General features: G+C 34.8%; 1 pseudogene; it reads right to left on the reverse strand.

Moving 5' to 3' along the window:
- On the reverse strand, positions 1-3,587 carry LOC149847437 (putative methionine--tRNA ligase; annotated as a pseudogene).
- Positions 3,588-21,569: the final 17,982 nt, after the last annotated feature.

Genomic DNA, 21,569 nt, shown 5'->3' on the forward strand with positions numbered 1-21,569 from the left:
CTACCTAATTGTGCCACAACGAATGGATGAAACTTTGCACACACCACCTGAGGTTGTGAACGGCACATCTCTGTAACAAGCCACAAGATCTTCTCTTGTTTTTAGGTCTACCTGCACTGTTTCCCAAACCTTTTTCTTTGGATTCAGTACATCATCTGGATCGCCTTCAAACCCCAGAAATGTCACCCTAGAAGAGAACAAAAAAATTTAAAAACCAAATATATCAAAATTTTCACCATTACAATGGAGTGGTCATCACTGGAGGCAGCAAGAACCATGGCCTGCGACTTGATACCCCGCATTGTTGCTGGCTTCAGATTGCAGAGCACACAAACTTTTCGATTCTACAGATTAACATAAAAAAGTCTTGAGGTTCCCCAAAATATCACATCACAGTTTAATCTACAGATCCAACAAAAATTGATTCAATTCCAAGCAGGACTTCCACACACACTGAATCCAATGGACAGAGTACCATTGAGGTAAGAGTCGTAAGACTCATGCAAACAGTAAGTATAGAACAGGTCTAACTGGCATCAGGGACTTGACTGCATCCCAGACTTGAAATTACTGCCCGGGCATAATTTTATTTTATTTTTTAATTCATTCTCAGTTGCAACCTACATGATATACAATGCTGCAGAACTCGACAGCAACTTGGTTAAATGATGCCAGAAAATTAGAGCCAAGCAAATTGGTGGATCATGCCTTGCACCAGCTGACTCATGAAGTTGACTCAAAACAGATCCTGGGAAACTTGCCATGAGCTTGGTTTTGTAAAAACTTGCCAGCCCTGCACACTACTTGGTTTAAACAACATTCTGACACAAGGTCATAAAAGAGCAGAGACACCACCTGCATTTGCTCGAGAGGGATATACTTGACAAGGCCGCTAACAACAGCATGTGGAGATGCTTCACCGACATCTATCTCCTCAACATACAGTGAATCAGCATCAGGATGCTTCTGAACTTTACTGATGATGCCAACACGGATATCGAGCCTCGAGATAGAAACCTCAGGTTCCTTTTCCTTAGCTTTTGCTGCTGATAAAGGCTTTGCTTGTTTCTTTTTCTTAGATGATTCATCTGCTCCAATGAAAACAACAACAACAACATGGGCGGAAAATAAGGATCATACTCTGAATACCAACCAAACTACAGTATTGCAGGGTTACCAACTGCCTTACAAATGATGCAGCAAGCTGAAAGGAAACTAAAAAACATTGGGAAATTAAAAATGGCATAGTAGCATATTAAACTACCCGCCAGGTTAACAGCCAAAACAAAGAAAATCAGAAGAACCAGTGACAAACATCCACAAAAGAATATTACCTAAAATAGTTGTTTCCTGCAGCTGTTTAGCAGCTTTCTGTGCTTCAGCTTCTGCTTCTGCTTTTACGATCCTATCAGCCTGACTTCCAGCGAACTTCTCTCTGAATTTATCTACTTATCATTCTGAACGGAAATGCACTTTGTTAGTAACTGCAAGTTTTCTTGATCAGTAGCAAGATAAAGAAAATTCACAACCATTTCCTTTACATGGAATGAGCAGAATAATTGCAAAACTCAAAAGAACAGATATACCAGTTCAACAAATAATGGCTCTGGCTGCCCTATTTTGTGGCCAGCAGGTACAATGTCCCAAGGCCACCTAGCCCTACCTATGTCTCCATTCTCATCACAGAATGACAGTGTCTCACGAGGTAAATTTAGTTGTTGAAGTACCTAGGCATGTCATCACAAAAGAAAAGAAAAAAGGAATGAAGCATTGCAGATAAAAGAAACCGTATAATATCAAATTGTCCGATTGGCAATAATATCAGATACGAAATTTAACATTCCAAAATCTCAAATTAGCCCCACCTTAAGGGAGAAAGAAGGCATGAAAGGTTCTAAAAGAGATGCCAGTAAATGAATTAGTCCAACTGATGTCTTCATTACAATGGAACAGGAAGCTCTGTCCTCCTTGTAGAGTTTCCAGAATTGACTCTCCTATATCATGTATAAAATAACCTCAACAGCATTAAGTAGAAGCTTCAAAATATAATCATCAAAACAGAGAACATGATTCCAAGGGAAAATATAATTCTTACTTGCAGATAGATATTCCCTTCACCAGAAATGTTCATTGCAGTTTTCAACCCTTGTTTCAGTTTAACCTAGCCAGAGAAACAATTAAAAATAAACAAAACCAATTCCAAACACAAATTAGAGCACAGAAAATAATAAGGAAACCATGATATCCCACAAGCTAAAAGGGAAGAAAAGAAAATAGCATTCTGGTATCACCTTCTCCATAGCTTCCAGATACTGCACAACTAAGTCACCAACAGTATCTCCAATTTTTTTTTGTTAAAATGTGCAACTCTGCACCAGGTGCATCCGGAATTATGGATTCATAACCTTCTCCTGCATTAAATCATCACAAGCCAATTGGAATTACATGCTTGCCCTTTGGAATAATTTTATTAGGCCAAAAGATTGAAGGTTTGATAAGTAAATAAAATTTACAATTCTAGGAAGCAGCAGCTTTAAAGGAAAAAGCAAAAAGAAATTTTATTTTCCTGTTAGATTTAGTGGAAATGAAAAACATACGGCTGTAACTTGACTGTTGGACAAGTCTAGTAGCAACTGCTAACAGCAGAGAGAGTATCGGAATCTACAGTAATCTAACTACTTCACTGTCAAAAGGTTAATTGCAATAACCATATTCAAGCTGGGAATCACGTTCTCTCCTTGAAATTCTATAGGCAATCTCCAACCTTATCTAAGGGCTACAAATTTTGTTTATTATTGAATGTATTCTGACTGTATATACGTGGACTGCAAATATGAGGTTAATAACCTAAACAGATTTAATAAAACAACAAAAATATCAGACTTGATGTTTCTACTTTACTAGGTCAGCGGAAGCACCGCCCTAACAAGGAAAGCATACTTTTGAGACAATATGCTTCAGAAGAGTGAAATACTGATGCTTCTGAATTGCTATGAATTATGCTCTTCTTACCTTGGGGAATACCCTTTCCAAGCATGGAGAGCACATTTTGATTTATTACACAAGTTTGCATGGGAAGCACATTTCATAACTAGAGATTGGATAGCATCAAGTCAAAGGTGCCCTTGAAGGTTGGAGCTTCTTAGCTAGAGAGTACATTGGGACAAAGGTGAAGTTGGTCCTTTGTTTTAGAGATAAACAATACATTTTCTAAAAACACGTGCAACTGTTGTTCGCAATGAGGAGTGTCTATGATTGTATAACTCTGTTGTTTTTTCAATTGGTTTTGCATTAGGTGCATTAAATTCTGATAGATGGTAGCTATATCCTTTATGTGGAGTTAAAAACCCAACAATATTTGGGTATCCGTCTGTAAGATAATATTTGCCTACAAACACACATTTGGTTTATGAAGTAAATAAAAATATGTCTATGTAAAATAATCAATGTAATTTATGCTTTATACCTCTGGGTATTACTAGAGGTTGGTTAGGATCGTCAAGTGCACTATACAATATTTTTGCATCCATTGCACTTTCTTCCCGCCCAGCAAGCACATAGTGAAATCGCATATCAAACCCCACCATAGTGAGGACATTTTGTGACAACCACCCTTTTCTATTTCGAAACTTCATTTGTTCTCCCCTTGATATGTTTATAGGAATATGTGTTTCATCTATAGCCCCTAAGCAATTCTATTGTAAGAAATAAAGGTAAGTCAATAGACATACATAAACACACAAACACATGCATACACACACATATATATTCTGAAACAAAACTGCATTTTCAGGGACTATCATTAAGTCCAATGCCCTCACGCGTGTTTTCACAATAATCTCACCATTATTAAACATTTCTTTCAATATAGCATTACACGATTTAATCATCGTGCATATAGATTGATCACTAATGGTCTTCACATACTCAGAAATGCTGCCTAGAATTTTCATGATTTGATCATCACTGCGTACTTTGCGCTTTCCTTTAGTTGAATGTCAGTTTGTGGCATGTTGAAAATTGCTACCATGTTGGTTATTCATGGATGTCTCATCACCTAGAACTTTTGTTGTTGAGTTCAATTCTTTTAGATCGATGGGAGATGGTGTTGGTGGTTGTACTTCTGATTGAATGGACTTATAACTGCCTATAGCAGTTGATTCACCATAAATTTTCACTGCTTATTCAAAATATCGCCATTTTCCAGGTTTGTTATAATTCTTCCATGTTGAGTTTTTTCTAACACACTCGATCCATATTTTTGTATCTGCCAATGGCATCCTCAGTTCAACGTCCAATCCAAAGCTCGATGTGTTTAAGATTTTGTTCATTATTGTCAACTTGAGTCTGGCACGCTTCAACTTGTTCTTTATTTTTTCTAAGGTATATTTGACCCCAAACTTTTCCTTCATCTGACTTTCTGCCACTCTCTTGGCCTTCTCTTTCAAGCCCCCATAGCATTTCATTGCAGGTATTCTAGACTGCTCTATAATGCAGTCAAATAAGAAGTCCACCTGAGGTGTAATCTATTGCATTTTTTCAGTCTGACTTGGTTGCACTTCTTGTATTTCATCCATTACCTATGTCATTCTGGATTATAATAAACATGCAAAAAAGGGATATATTACATATCTACCAATTTATAAACCAACATTACAAGAAAAGTAATCAAACAAAAATCTAGCTATCTCGACATAATGTTGTAACAAGCCAAAGAAAACCAAGACCAAGAGAAATGTTGTATCTTACCGTTGGTCTAAGTAATGTCAAAACAGTTAAACTTTTATGAATCTAACATCTTCACTAATCTAGTTCAACAGGAATATATATATATATATATATATATATATATATATATATATATATATATATATATATATATATATATATATATATATATATATATGCCTCAAGAAAATCACTAACATGAACCCCTATTAACTCAATCAATAGACACGCTCTCAAATACGAAGCCACGGTAGTCCCTTCTAACCTTAGAATTTGCAGAATTAGCAAGCTTGCAACATAAACCAATGCAATTTAGTCATGACAGAGGAGAGCAACTGAAATCCCACAACCATTTTATATTCAAAACCCATGACGTAAAAGTTGCAGATAAAATGACAGTTGTGTCTGTCTCTCTTGTTGTCTGCTGATGCTTTACCCCCACAACAACTGGACCCACTGAATTTGTATGTTTTTGTTTCTGTTTGTGCTACCTGTCTTTCACCGTTAGTAGGTGATATCTCATCACTTGGCGCTGTAATGCTGTACTGGTTTTACTACTATATGTTATAAATAATATCTTCTTCAAAAAAAACAAAGGCATTCAATCTACCCAAGCTAATAGCCTTTTATTATGGTAAAAATGCATCATTTTGTACCCTAAGATAGATCCATCATCCATATTTTAGTTTCTTTAGGTTATATCTACAAGACACCAGACCCATGTTTCAATGACTCTGTAGGGTACCATCCCTACATGAAAAAGCTAGAGTAATGCCTTCCCATGGACACCACCACCAGAAGCAAAGTGTCTCTGCAAAGCAGCTTGATGGGTCTGCTAATGAGTAGGATTGACACTTTCTCACAACAGAGAGAGTAGTTGGACTGTGATTGGAAGTTATGAACAGATGTCCTACTTTAAGTTGCAAGCAGTAGTAGTGAGACCATTCTTTGGCTCATTCGCTGGCTCTTTTTTTTTCATGGACGATCCCGATTTTTCGGATATAAGCAATCACCTACATCCCCATCTCCATCATCCTGGGATACGAAACTACGAAAACGGAACTGTCCATGGATACATGGGCTTCAGCCGAACAGGTCGGTTCTAAATCCGAAAACTGGGCAGCAAGCCAGAAATAGAATCTGGACACGAACTTGATCCGTCTCTGTTGAGTTGATTCCCGAACCAAATTTTAAATGATAAGATTGTCTGGCTCCATTTAAAAAGAATTGAAAGCAGGGATTTTACAATATACAGTTGGATCTTGGTTCTTATTCTAAGATCCATATCTATGATTAGTGTTAAGATTTGGATCGGAGTCCGACCAAATTCGGACTCATTTTGCACCTAAGGGAGGCTGGGAGGGTGTCAATGGGTCAGGTTTGACCTGGACCCAACCCGTACCAAGCCTTACGGGGTCAGGGTTTGGTAATACATAGGAAGGCCCCATTAGAATCTGGGTCAGACTTGAAGGGTCCGATTAATATATGGATCTGGGTATGGTTTGTGAAATTTCATTCCAGACCCAGGCCTGAACCAAGTTCCGAATAAGATCCACAATTTGCAATGTAAAAATGATAAAAAATTTATTTTACTGGGTATAGTCCAGGTCTGGTTCATGTAATCTTTATAGGATCCAGGTATGGTTTATTTTATAGTAGATCCCATTAGACCTGAATCTGAACCTGACCCATTGACATCCTCCCTTAGTTTGGTTGGATATGGGCCAGACGATCATGGTTTATTTAAATCCAAATCCAAGTAAAATGCAATACGCCTGAATCTGAGTTTTACATGGTAATATCGGATCCAGTAGAAAGTGTTCGAAAGCAATGATTTTACATGTAAAAATTGCAAACGATTCACACATGATCCGAATCCAAACACAGAACCAATATAAGTTATTGATTTCCAAACCCACTCACTCGACATCTCAACCTGGGCCTGATCCACATTCGGGTTTGGAAGATTGAATTGGATTTGCACATGGTTTTAGATGATCCAGAGCTGGATGTAACACTTGAGAACATTACTTTCACAGTGAAGTGTAAGGTCCGGGTCCAATATTGGCAGGGGTAATAATTTCACATGGGTGAAATTCAGGTTGGGACCAAAGCTTTTCCATGGGGAACATAATAGTGAATTGGATCTTTTGTGAATTTGCGCTGAGCCAGACTAAGATACACGGACGAAGATCTTGAACTTATCCAACAGAATCTGGCTGGGGATATTCAAGTCCGACTCGAATAAGCAAAATGGACCCTTAACTAAGTTTATGGTCCTAGTGTAATACCTGCTATTTTTCATATATTTTTAAGTATTAAAAATATAATTTTATATTTAAAACTAGGTAAAAAGTTAAATATTTGATTTACGATAAATTGAACTTTAAGCTGCATAATTATTAGAAAATTAAGTGGGTTTAATTTGAAAGTGAATCTAAAACTTTAAAGCTTAATTAGAGTCTAAATCTTTAAAGCTTAATTAGAGTTGATGTGGATGTAGGATTTAAGTTAATTCAAATAAAATTTAGTATGAATTTGGATTTTCATTTGAATGGGGATTGTGGTAATTTAGCATGGATAAGGATGTGATGTGGGTTTTCTTAATGTGGATTGGATTCTCAATTATATTTGAAATCCAAGATAGTAATTCATGGGAAATCCAAATGGGCAAATTTCTATAATTAAAATTTAAAAGAAATTGAATGTTAATTTTAGATGTAAAAGTTCAATGGACTGAACTCCCCACCCTAGTGGGCCCTCCCCTCCCATATGGGTTGGAGTTCTAACTCAAAAAGAAGAGAGAGAAACACAAGCAAAGAGATAAGAGTTAAAAAAATTTCTAAACAAGTTAAAAGAAAAGAAGTGTTGAAATACATTGGCAAAAATGTTTTTAGAAGTGTGAACAAGAAGGGATGCCCGGCCCTTGTGCCCTCCACCCCCTTTGGGCTTAGTTGGAATCTCTTTAAGATAAACCAACTTATATATATATATATATATATATATATATATATATATATATATATATATATATATATATATATATATATATATATATAGAGAGAGAGAGAGAGAGAGAGAGAGAGAGAGAGAGAGAGAGTTTAATAAGATAAATAATTAGGAGTCCATAAAAAGAGAATAAAAGTAATACCAAAACAAGGACTTACACCCCACTCCCAACATTTTTTTAGAAAGGATTCTAGATAAGAAAGTGATCTCCTATCTAATTTAGAAGAGAGGGTCTATAAAAAGACCCCCTCACACGACCTCCCCCCCCCTCTCTCTCTCTCTTCTTTACGTTTTTTAGGTTTTGTTTAAGTGCCTTCTTTCTTCCTTCCCCCTCACTTGCGTTTCTTAGGAGAGGATTAGATTCGGTAGTGTAGTAGCCATTGTAGCCGCAACATGAAGGTGGAGGAGAAACAACCCGAAGCTTGACATTTTTTTTTATTTTTTTGCAATTTTTTGAAGTAGCGGGTTATATCCGACACTCGTAAATTAGGACTCATGCATGAGCATACTTCAAGGGCGAATAGGTTTGAACCCATATATGGTTTAATATTAAATGTAAATGTCGATGTCGGTTCAGACCTATTGAGCATCAAATCGGTTCCAAAACTGTTGATTGTATGCATGAACTAATCCATACTTAGATCAGTCATGCACATGAGCAAACAATCAAATTGGGATCAGCCCCTGGCTGCGCCAAGATTGATCAATGAGTTTATATATATATATATATATATATATATATATATATATATATATATATATATATATATATATATATATATATATATATATATATATATATAAGAGATAACTTTGACTTAAGCGTTAAATGTTGTGTATGTGTCAAGTGCGGTTGCACCACTGCATTGAGAGATTGAAATATATTAGACCAGTCTCCATTGGAACTAGGTCTGATCGGTTTCAATAAACATATCCTTGGATGATAGGCAGAAAATATATACGTTGGTTCCATTTTTTTTTAATATATACGAGCTAAGTGGGTCACGGATCTGACCATTCATATATAGGTCAGTTCTGTAATCCTCTCGAGAATGAGTGATACCTGCCTTGATATGGGCTGGACCTGATATGGTTGAGAAAAAAAAATAGTCATTTTGGTTATGCTGGAAGTATATAGTGGCTGTCATTTTGATTCATCAAACCAAGGGTCCGGCATGGTCATGGAACCTGTTTGACGTTCTTGAATTAGAAGCTTTATACATTTTCTACCTTGCACGTAATGGGTTGAATTGTTAAATGAAAAGAAAAACAAGTACATAAATAAATACAAGAATGGTAGTGGTGAGATTCAATTCGGTATGAGATTTCTAAAAGTGGATTCAACCTTACAAATAAGACTGATCCACTCGTGGATCATCCATGACATTAATTTCTATGCATTATTGGTTCTTTTGTTTTGTCTTTTTTCATGCTTTATATATATATATATGTGTGTGTGTGTAGAATATATATCTGAATATATTTATATATATAATATACCTAGAGCAAACCGATTAAAGTTTTTCCAATGCCCAGCTGGCTGCTCTATATATTCATTGTGGACCACACCGGTCCTAATCAACACAACAAACTGAGTCACTATGTTGGTTAGAGAGTAGACACAACTACGCCCGCTAAGGTACAGCAGACTGGGGTCAGCCTAACCTGAGTCTGTTGGCTAACCCAGGTGACCAACAAGGTGCTAGCATAGAACCAATGTATTAAAAGAGTAATCATGTGAATATTAACTCTATTAAAGCTTATAATGAAAGGGTAAGAAGTACTTCAGGTTTCGTGTAACAAGTTTTTTAGTACAAAAGGTTGTTTTTCCCGAACCACGGAGATAAGGAAAAGCCTCAACATTAATTACGGGGTGGCAGGTTAAGAAACTCATAAGTGAAGTCTGATGCATCAGGGTGATGATGTTGAGAGCTCTTTCTTGATTAGGTCGTCTCTCACCCGATACTAGTGAAAGGTGCTCGATTAGGGTTAAGCCACAAATTATTTATAATTACTCTCTTGAGTCGTGGTCTTGATCCAGGTTAAACCTATGTAGTATCCATAAGGCTAAAAAGTGAAAAACCATAATTGTTTGTGTATTTATTTAAGCATGGCTTGCATCACGTAAAACGAAAAGTAAATAAAAATAATTACAAGTCACTCATGCATGAAAAGGCAATATGTTCCACATCAGTAAGTACATACATTATTTATCTGCTCTTGTATAAGATTATAATTGTTTGTGAATGATATTATTATTATGCACTGTGATATTATGCATACTTGAAATGAATAATTTTTTGAATAATTGTGTGAATTTATCGAAATATTTCATGTATACTGGTTTTGATTTAGCAGTGTTGAAAAGTATCTTCTACTGGAAACTCGGTGAGTCTGCCACCAATATATCATACATGTACTGAGTAGAAAAACTTTGTGATGGTGAGACGTTGCAGTGGGACTAGAACCAAGTCTTCCCTTTCCTGCAGATTTTTGGATTTAGACATTTATTATTATTCAAATATTCAAAACTTTGATGTTATTTGCAAACTGTGAGACTGAATTAAATTAATTATATGATTGTTAAATTCAATTTAATACGGTAAATGGTTTGATAGATCTGTAACCTACCCTTATCTGATTTTGTTCGAAAATAATTTTTGTTGTGATTTTTAAATTATTTAAAAAAAATCTCACAATTTTTGGATTAAAATTTTGAGGTGTTACACTTAGAGGTTTCATTATTTCACCTATATATATATATATGCAAGAAATTTGATATGGATCTGATCCAAATCCGATCCATTTTCAACTCAGGACATATTGACCCATGCTTGGGTCTCGACTCTAGAGCCGATTGGATCTAACAAGAGAGTTTCAAAGCCCCATGGGAATATACAAATAGCCCTTTGAGCATAGTTACAATTCTCATTCTTGGGACTTCCTCGCCAAGGAAATATCTTAAAAAAAATATTTTTCAACAAAAGATCAAGAAAATCTCTGCAAGTTTACAAACTAAGTACAAAACATAAAACATTAAAAAAATAAAATTTTATTGGAATTTCACTATAAATCTACAATAGCATAAATAAGCGAGATTTCCAATTTCTTATAATAATGTTGTGAGAAATGTAAAAATATTGCCAATATTTGTGACTATGGATTCAAAAGGTACATGCTAGATCCAGGTCAGGCATTCTATTCACTTTCATTCCTAAGTTTTAGGGACAGTTATTAGGGATAAAAATATATTGATACCTCACCACCTATGTCACAATGATTTGTGGACTTGCAGGATTCAAATTCAACTCAAAAGGTCAAAAGTTTTTTTTTTAAAGGAGACATGAGAACATTGATTTTTCTCTAATCAATAACAAATATTTTTTGAATATTTTTACATTAAAATGATAAAATAGTTTTTTATTATAATAAAATTAAAATATAATAAATTATTATTTAAAATATTAAAATAAAACCGTACATGTCAGTGTGTCGGCTCGTGTCGCCAGGGACACACAACCAAAATGATATGTTCCTATGACATAGCTCACCACTTACCTATGTAAGAGATAGTGCACCAAACATCTTACAGGAGGCAACAAACAAATTGCAGGACTGATTTCCTAAACACATTGCTAGGTCAAGAAATCATTTACCATAAGATGCTTAAAGTAGCATGACTACCACATAGTGGATGATGAGTAGATTACACACATTTTTAGCGTAATCATATGTGCCACTGAACTAAGTGGGCTACAAGTGTACCATATGTCACAAAATCTTACACTTTTGGCATCAACAAAATTACAACATGGTGATTGATTCCTTTTCTTTTGCTTCTCCATGTGGGGTTTTTAGAATATGACATACTTTGCTTTAATTGTGCATCATAGTTGCAGAATGCCATGAAAACACATTTGTATAAAGGGCAGAGATATAACCCGTATTAGGGGACAGGTTGGTTGGTTTACTAAGTTTAATACACAATGCTGCACTTCAAACTAGGGTGAAAGTGGGTTGCAGGTCCAAACACGTTCGGGCTCATATTGTTGTGGGTAAACCAAAACAGGGTCTCTTTTCCTATTCAGGAACTTGTCAGGTGCTACCACGTCCAGCCAACCTTGTATTTGGGTTAGGATATATGACTCTGATCCAGTCAGATCTAGATCAAATCTACCATTTTTTCATCTTACAAGATAAAGATAACAGAATGATCGTATTGTCCTTGCAAAATGTTCGAATTACCTACTAATTTGACAAAATCTCCTGCATATCCAAAAATCATTGATTCTCAACTTTTTAAGGATATTTTTGTCATTTGCATATGCGAACCTGCTGAGGTTTGTGCGATGTATAGCTACATTGTAGAAAGTTTGCAATATTTCAATAAAAAGGAGATTATGAGAACATCTACAAATACAACACGACATTCATAAAATACAGTACAACCTTTGCGAATATAACCTGTGACTGTCACTTAAGTAAATATTGTTCAAGGAGTCTCGCAGATGTGTATCACATTCGCAAATACCTATTGTGAATGTCTCTAACTTTCACACTCTCATTCGACCTTTGCAAATATAGTACGACCTTTGCAAAGAAAACATGCAAACCTCTTTTAACTAAATACTGCTTGACGAGGTTTGCAAATGTATGTTGACACTCGTAAATACCGGTTGCGAATGTTCATACCTTCGCATGTTTGTTGATTCATATATAAAATCATTTTATTCTTTTTTTCATTTTTTTGTTTATGTCTTGTTAGAACCTTAACCCATTTTCATATCTCCATCTTTTCTTTGCAATGATTCCTGTAAAATTATCTTGCAACATTCTGACATGGTTGTGGCATCCTTTTGATTAATTTTTCCATCTTCCAATTAGATTTTTAAAGTGAGTTATATATATATATTGTTTTATTGCATTCTTAAGTTTTTTTTGTACATATCTATATTTAATAATATTTATATTTAGTTATTGTTATAAAAGATTTATGTATGTATGTTTGTATTTTATTTAATATTTTGCACTAAATTTTTTGTTTAGGGCTTATTGTTTCTAGGGTTTTTTATGACTATATATATTTGTCGGTATTGTAGATGATTTGTGTTTGTTTTCTTGTCTAACTTTTTAAAATTTTGTGATTTTATCTTAGAATAATGGTGTTAGGATTGACTGTGCATATGCATTCAATTAGTGTGATGGGTTTGGGGTTAACTATGCATAAGCATTCAATAGGGGTTGAGGTTTTTATAGGCAGTTAGTTTTCAGAGTAGTTGTTGGTAGTTTTGTTAATTGAATATATGAAAGATATATGAATGACCTTTTTCCACATGTTATTTTCATTAGATGAATGATATCTTGTGTAGTTGATGTAGGCAGTTAATGATAACCTCTAAAAAGGTCTAAAGTATACTATCATAGCACTAATCATACTAATTGGAGATCTATAGTGGTCTCCAAAAATAATAGCTTTAAGGAATTTATGAGTTTGATGTAATGTAAAACAGGATATACAGAGGAGTTATTGAGCCTCCAATATTGTTATTCTCTAAATGTAGATAGCCAATAAATATGGATAGATGTTTTAGAGATGATAATGTAGAATTGATGTTATTTAGTGGTGATATTTACATGCATGTTTACAATGTTAAATAAGGAGAAGTTAAACAAGAAATAGTTGAAAGTGATATACAAGAAACAATTGATAATTGAAACTATGAGAATCTTGTTGAGAATGATCTCAGATACCAACTATTGAGTTCAATCCTTTAGCGAACATCCAACTATCCCAAACAACAGACGATATCGATGTTCTTACTATGCACACTAAGGGCATGCAGTTGCCTGAATCAATTAGGGATATGTATGCTCGACGTGCAGACAATGAAGAATTTTCACAAATAGTTATTATTGTATATGGTCAAAGAATATGAAATTACATTAGCAAACTAGTGCTATTGATATTCATCGCAGTAATTTGAATAACATCTAGCCTTTTAAGGCAGTTAACATAATTAAGTACAAGTTGTTGGACTTTGTAATTTATGCTTAAAACATATGTGTGATAATGAATGTGTTAATTTTATTGTTAATCATGAAATTTAAAAATGCAAGAATGTTGCATAGATTGAAGCAAATAGAGTGAGAAATATAATGACTTTTTATTTATTTTGTGCATCCAAGCAATCAATTAGTTATATCAGCGATCACGTTGATAGTGGAGAATCGTATGATGATGATGACTATACCATTTCAGATAAAGATAAATAAAAAATGATAGGAGAGGACTAAGACACTGATGATATGGGGCAATTAATGGCATATGCAAATTATGCATAACTGGCAATTGAAAAGTTGAACCCTTGATATATTGTACAAGTTATATGAACATTTATTGAGCAGTATAATTGTTTTATGTTTTATACTAATGAGACATGGTTGAATAGATTTCTGTTTAATGGATTCTCATACAATAAAGAACAATTGAAAGTATTGAAACAGATGTATCTCAATTGCTTAATGTGTTATATAATGAAAAACTTAATGATCGATAATCTTTTTAGTGGCTAACAACAAGCTCAAATGATGGAGACATTGTTGTCGATCAATGGTTTAATGATCTAAAGCACTATCATGAGTTTTTGAAAGATCATGTGATAAAAAATAATTATAAAATAAAATTCAGGATGAGCGACAATAATAGAGTGATTGTCATATGTACGAGAAAAAACTTGCAGATTATGGGTGATTGTCCTTAAAACTTTTATTGCACAAAGGTGCATAGAGAGGTGAAGAAGTATGAAAGAGAGCAAATATGTGGTGGATCGTTGGGTAACCTTTGAGTGAAAAAAGTACATGTCACATGGATTATAGGTGTTATCCACAAATGCTTGCATGTTAACCTAAAGATCACTCCAAGAGAAATCATCAATAACATCAACCACGAGGAAGGTGTAGAGATTAACTACAAACAAACATGACATAGAGGTGAACATATAAAAGAAGAATTATATGGTTCATATGAAGACTCCTTCAAGAATCTTCATACATATTTAGATTATTTGATGAAGGCAAACACATGAACGCTAGGGTTCATTAAGACTGATAGGAAAGATCGATTTAAGTATATGTTATTATCCTTTCGTTATGCATCGATGGCTTTCTAAAAAGGTGTCTTCTAGTTCTTATGGTAGTGTTATCATCACAAAAATTTTCCCCTCCCTTGCGAGAGAGAAACGAATTTCGCGAGTCAAACTCGACCAAAGTTTTGAAAATTGTTTTGAAAATTTACTCGCCTTCGTTTTGAAAATTTCCGGGAAAATTCCATGGAATGGGATCCGCCTGTCGGTACGAGGTTCAACCGTTCCTGGCGCCTTTACCAGGGGTAATTGAACCAAGGATCAATTACGTGCTTTAACTTGACTCAAATATCTAAATTATGCTCTATTTTTCCTAGAATGCACAAAGAATCAGGCTTGTGCTAAGAAATTTTGAAAATAATGCAAGTTTGAGAAAATATGATGTTTGCTTTGGAAAATTGAAATGCATTTAGACAAGGACTGGAAAATGCTTGAAAATGGAATTCCTGGGAAAATCATTTAATTTTATTGGAAATCAGAAATTTGCATTAAAAAGTGATTTCTCAGGAAAATTTGAACTTTAGAAAATCAATTTTGAAATTTGGAATTGCTTTTCTGAGAAAATGGATTTGAGAATTCTGAGAAAATCTAAGAAATTCATTGGAAAATGACTTTTGAAATGGAAAATGAATTCTCAAGAAAACTGGAAAATATAAGAAAATCGATTTTTGAAAACTTGGGATTTTGAAATTTGAGAATTTGAAAACATAGGAAAATCTTGATTTGAACTTGGGAAATGCTTTGAAATGTCATTTGAAAACTTAGGATTTTGAGAAAATCAGATCCTGAGAAAGACTTGGAAATTCTTGAGAAAACTGATTTTTTTTTTAAATTGAAATTGGAAAATGAATTTGAAAACAATGCAATTTGAATAATATGAATGAATGAATATGAATTTGAAAAGGGAATTTTATTGAGGAATTGAGAAATTCTTTTGAAACTTTGAGAAATGCAGTGCATTTTTTAAGTTAGACTAAGTGTGTAGGCTGAATGTGGCTAATATGAAGATCATAAATCTTGGTTTTCTTCGTATTCTGACTATGGCCATAAATACAAATCCCACCGAGTTTATAAACTCCATAAGAGCTTGTGCACATTCCATTCGTGTAAACCATAGTGAATTTGAAATAATGTGCATGAATCATACATCACATATTGAAATTTGCATAAATTAAACTATATGCAATGCAACCCTATTCTAAGCAGAAAAGTAACTCTTATTCCAAATTATTACATTTGAGGTTACATTGAATTGAAATAAAAAAAATAAAAGCTAAGTCTTCTTCTTGAATGTTCCTGCAAAACTAGAAAACAAGGTTAGCATAAAAATGTAGGTTTTTCTGAATTTATCCGAAAATATGGGAAATTATCGGATATTATTCAGATATAAACCCAAATTCATACCCCCTTTGATATAAACATGAGAAATAATGAATAAATTTTGAAAATAAACTTGAAAATTCGAAATTGGGGTCAAAATGACCAAAATACCCCTGATGACCTTGAAATCAGGGTTTTATGAAAGAATTTTTGTAAATTTTGGAATTTTGAAAATCAAATGAAATAAATCAAACATAACATAATAAAATATGATGATATGCATGAAATTTTGGAGAATTAGAAATTGAAATTTCGAAATTTAGGTCAAAATGACCAAAATACCCCTGATAACAAGACTATGGCCTTGAAACCAGGGTCTTCTGAAATAAATTTTGCAAAATTGAAAAATATGAAATGCAAATGAGATTAAAATTAACCCTAATATGATTTTACATGCTTATGTACATGATAAAAACCTTAACATGGCGAAAATATCATAAAATATCGAATTTAACTTGATTTTCGCTTCTGAATTTAAAGATAAACTAACACATGGAGCAAATGAACTTGCAATTAAACCAAATTTGGCATGGACAACTAAAATAACCCTAGAAACATAATGGAGCTCGAAAATCTAATTTTTTGTATTTCTAAATATGGAAATTCAAATAAAAACCCTAAATTTTGTGATTTTTGCCTAAAATGTTGATTCTAAAGGAGATTTAGGATATCAAATTTCCATAAAAATTTCCCAAATTTCATGGGGTGACAGAGAACAGTAAGTCAAGGATTTTTGCCTTTAACACTTTCTGGTGTTGACCTACGGTCGGAGCTGTACCACTCCGGAAGTCGGATCTGAATCCGGCGACTCTAGGATTTAGGGGAAACAGACAGGTTTTGGTAGAAAACATAGGAAACATGGTAGACAGATGGGAAAAAGGCTGAAATTGTGGGAAAATTTCCCTGACAAACAGAGTAAGATTTCCTATTTTTACAGAATTGGGATTCGGGTTACGGTTTGGAAAAGGGCATGCTGTTATCAGAGACCTAAATCTCTGAGATTTCTGGACATTGGAATCTGTTAGACAGAAAGGGAAAATCCAGTGAAAATAATGCAACATATCCAAAAATTCCCAAATTTTGGGAAATGACAGGAACGTATATTAGGAACAACTTTCATGTTGAAAGTTTTTGCAGACGGGCTACGGATTGGGCGGACTTGATGCATTAGGGTCTGTCTATACCCTGACGAAAGAAAATCAAGATTTTCCCAGGGGTCTGGGAAATTTGATTTTTGACAGAGATTAAAACTGCTAGGAAAATCCTAAAAATTTCTAGATCATTATTAGATTCAATCATGAATCTACTGTGATTTTTAGAGGAAAATCCAGATCTCCCACAAGGGTGATTTTGGAGGCTCTTGTCTGCTAAATTAAATTTGGATTTTCCAGGAGACAGAAAACCCGATTTTGAAATTTGATTTGTTTAGAAGGATTCCAAAACTCAAATAGATTAAAGTTTTTGGAAGTAAAAAAAAGACATGCAACTAAAGATATCAAAATTTTATTTTGGATTTGTTAACGAAAATACACTCATGAAATAATAACTAAATTCTGCATATAACTGGAAAATCTATGATTCTAAGTTAATAAAAGCAAGATAGTAAAACAAATAGAATAAATATTAAAAACTAATCTAGATGCTATCTTTAAAATACGAAATCACATGAAATATGATGATAAAAGGAAAATAAAACAGCAGGGGAAATCCGATCCTCTTTAATATTGGCTAATCGAAATGGGGGATCCGATCCATCAATTGGATGGATCCCCCTACTCGGTAGAGCCTTAATTAATGCTATAACCTCAGAAAATTACTTTTGTAACTGGGTGAATCCGGTTTTTGAACCAGATTCATGCTGGAATCACAGAGGAAATTGTAGTAGTAAAAGGGGCAAAGGCTTACCTTATGGTCTTGCTACGGCGAATGAAGAAGATGGCACTGGATCGACTGGAGCAAAGGGAAAGAAAGTGGACTGCTGGGCGTTGGAATGGCTGCAAAGGAGATGCCGGTTGTAATGACTGTAGCTGTGACTTGAAGAGGATGGTCACCAGCTGGGGAAGATGTATGGTTCCTTGCTGGAGCTAGAGCCATTGATGGATCGGCTGGACGTGGCTGCAACAAAAAGATGTGGCAGCAATGGAGGTGTGGTCGTCGGCTTGGATGTGGAGCAGCTGCTGGGCATGGAGGAGGAGCCGGTTGAAGCTGCCAAGGAGGTGGATATGGTCACCCTGGAGGAGGGCTTTTGCTGTTGGTGGCTGCAAAGCTTGAAGATGGCTGGGTGTCAAAGACACCAAGAGAGAGAGAATATGAGAGAGAATGGGAGAGAGGCGTGAGATGGGAGAGAAGCAGCCGTAGCTTTCTTTTTTTTTTCTTTTTATAACTTAGGTTTTAATAAAATTAAAACCTAAGTTTCTCATAATAATCAATGACCTTTTTGGGCAGCCTTACGTGAATGGCTGGGAAATAAAAAGAAGAAAGGAAGGAAGAAAGGGAAGAAGAAAAGAATAGGAAGAAAAGAAAGGGAAGAAAGAAGAAAAAGAAAAGGAAAGAAAGGAAGAAGAAAGGGAAAGAAAAAGGGAAAAAGAAAAAGGAAAGGAAGGAAAGGAGAGGGGGCTGGAGGTTTGGGTGACCACCTTGTGGGTCTCACCTTAGGAAGAATAACATAATAAAAAAATAAATAAATAAACTAAAATAAAATAAAATAAACAACAAAAAATAAAGAAAAAGATAAATTTTTTTTTCTTATAAATTAAAACAAGAGAATGCAAATGGATGGGCCATCTCAGAGCGGGTCCAAATTCCACTTTTGAAATTCATTTTGACGATTAAAGGGGTAAAATAGTCTTTTCAAAAAAAAATCCAGACGAAACGAGCTATTTTTGGCAGTTTTTGAAACGAGCTCGGATTTTGAAGTTCAATACCCCGTTGCAAAGCAAATCCAGTGCAGAATTTGAAAATTTGATTTTGAAAGAAATCCAGATTGTTTTTCTCGAGAAAATATTTCCAAACTTAGAATCTTGGGGGTAAAAATCTCAATTTTGGAAACCCGGGGTTTGAAATTGATTTCTAAAAACTTTTTAAAACTCAATCTGGATTGAAATTTATAAAACTGGAGTTCTGGAATTCGAAAATGGAATGAAATGTCATGAAATGTTATGAAATGCTAAGAAATGATATGAAATTATGAGAAATGACATGAAATGCTATGCGAAATGCTAACCCTGAATGAAGAATTTTGGATGTTAGACCCCGATTGACAACTGTACCAGTTCAAAAAGCATAAAAGCTGATAAAATTTGCAAAATGGTTGAAGAAATGATTTTCGAGCTCTGCCAAGCTAGAGTGACACTGGAAATTAGGGTTTGAGCTGGATTAAACTGAAATGAACTGGATTGAGCTGGGTTTTAGAGTTTCAAAACTCAAATGAACTGACTAGGCACTGACTCAACTGACCTTTTCGACTGAATTTTGAAGAAAAGCCATCATTTTTAGAGAAATGGTACGGAATGATCACTGGAATGAAGTGAATTACGAACCTAAACTGGGTTTGAGCTAAAACAAAGGTCAGTAATACTGAAATGCACTAAAATCAAGGCTCAAACACTAGCTCAACTGACTGAACTCGGCTCAATTTCAACTGAAAGAGCTGAAATGGACTAAAATGGGCTCTTGAACACTTAGAAATGGTTTTGAACTGAAACAGATGCACTCGAACTCCTGGTGAGCTCAAGTTAGACTCTGAGGAGTATGACTGACTATGAATGACTGACTCAGAGACAATTGGCTTGGATTTAAGTGAGAAATAAGCTCATTTCTGAAGAAATGATCCCATTTTGGCAGGAATGGTCAGAAATGGAAATGGTCTGTTCATTGTGAGCTCAAATGAGCTTGAAATGTTTGATATTCTAAATGTTCTAAACTGACCAATGAGCTTGGTTGACTCCAACTGACTGGTGTCTGGGATGACCTAGGGATAAAATGGTAATTTTCCTAATGAAAGTTGGTAAAATGGTGATTTTCTGAAACTGACTCGGGGTTTGACTCCTACACTGACCTAACAGGGTTGGCACTGCACGAGGAGGGTTGTTTGAGAATGGATGAGGAAAATTTGGGGTGTTTACAGATGCCCCTCTTTGCTACTAAGCCGGCTTGAAGACGAGCTTAGTGGCAAAGAAAAACACACCAAATTTTGGCTATAAAAATGCCCCAGTTAGAAGGATCTGACTGGGTATGAAGAAATTAGCCCTGATGAAAATGGTAGATATGAAATGGAGAATGAAGAAGAAAAATTTACTTCAAAAGAAGTGAGATTCAGGTTTTGCCCTTAACCTGGATGGGACGGGGAATACTTCGCATAGAAACGAAGCTCAGGTTTAACCCTTAACCTGACCGGGAAATGAAAATGGTAAGTTGGATGGTGAATAAGACAATTTTCTTGAAGAGGAATAAGGTGACTCTTTCAACAACACGAAAGATGAATTCTTTTGACAACGCGAAAGATAACAAGGCGATCCAAAGGAACAAGGCGATTCTTTCAACAACGCGAAAAATGACAAGGCGATCCAAAGGAGCAAGGCGATTCTTTTGACAACGCAAAAGATGAATTCTTTCGACAACGCGAAAGATGGATTCTTTCGTCAACAACAAAGATAACAAAGGCGATCCAAAGGAACAAGGTGATTCTTTCAACAACGCGAAAGATGACATGGCGATCCAAAGGAGCAAGGTGATTCTTTTGACAACGCAAAAGATGAATTCTTTCGACAACGCGAAAGATGGTAAAGGTTACTCTCTCAAGGAGGTAAAAGGTGATATCAGGATGTGTCAAGATGGACATCGAGCTCTTCACTTCATGTCAAGATAGTAAGAAAATATTGCCAAAATGTTAAAAATTGTTTGTTGATTCAAAATGCTTGAAATTGATGTATATTGGTATGAAAATCTTTCCTCTTTTCTACCTGAAGTATTACCTCTGACTGGGCTTAACTCTATAGAATCAAGATTTGAATTCAAATTACTTGCAATTGGCTTTTTTTTCAAGGAAGCTATCAATTTCCTTGATATGAGCAGAAAAGATAGTATTCTTGATATTGTGAGAGCAATTGGTGAAAGAATAGTGATAATAGAATTTCACAAAATTAAAGAAGATTCTTTGGCAAATTTGGCAGTTTGATATCCTGGGATTCTTTTCTCATGATGATCTTTCTGCCCACTTTTTTTCTTTATTGGCAGAATTAGAGCTCTCTTGGGCTTTTGGGGATTTTATTACATCATCCTTCATTTTGGAGATGTCCTGACTTTTCTCTT

Source organism: Nuphar pumila, chromosome 2 (assembly GCF_984573655.1).
Source record: "Nuphar pumila chromosome 2, dmNupPumi1.hap1.1, whole genome shotgun sequence".
NCBI classification, from domain to species: domain Eukaryota; kingdom Viridiplantae; phylum Streptophyta; class Magnoliopsida; order Nymphaeales; family Nymphaeaceae; genus Nuphar; species Nuphar pumila.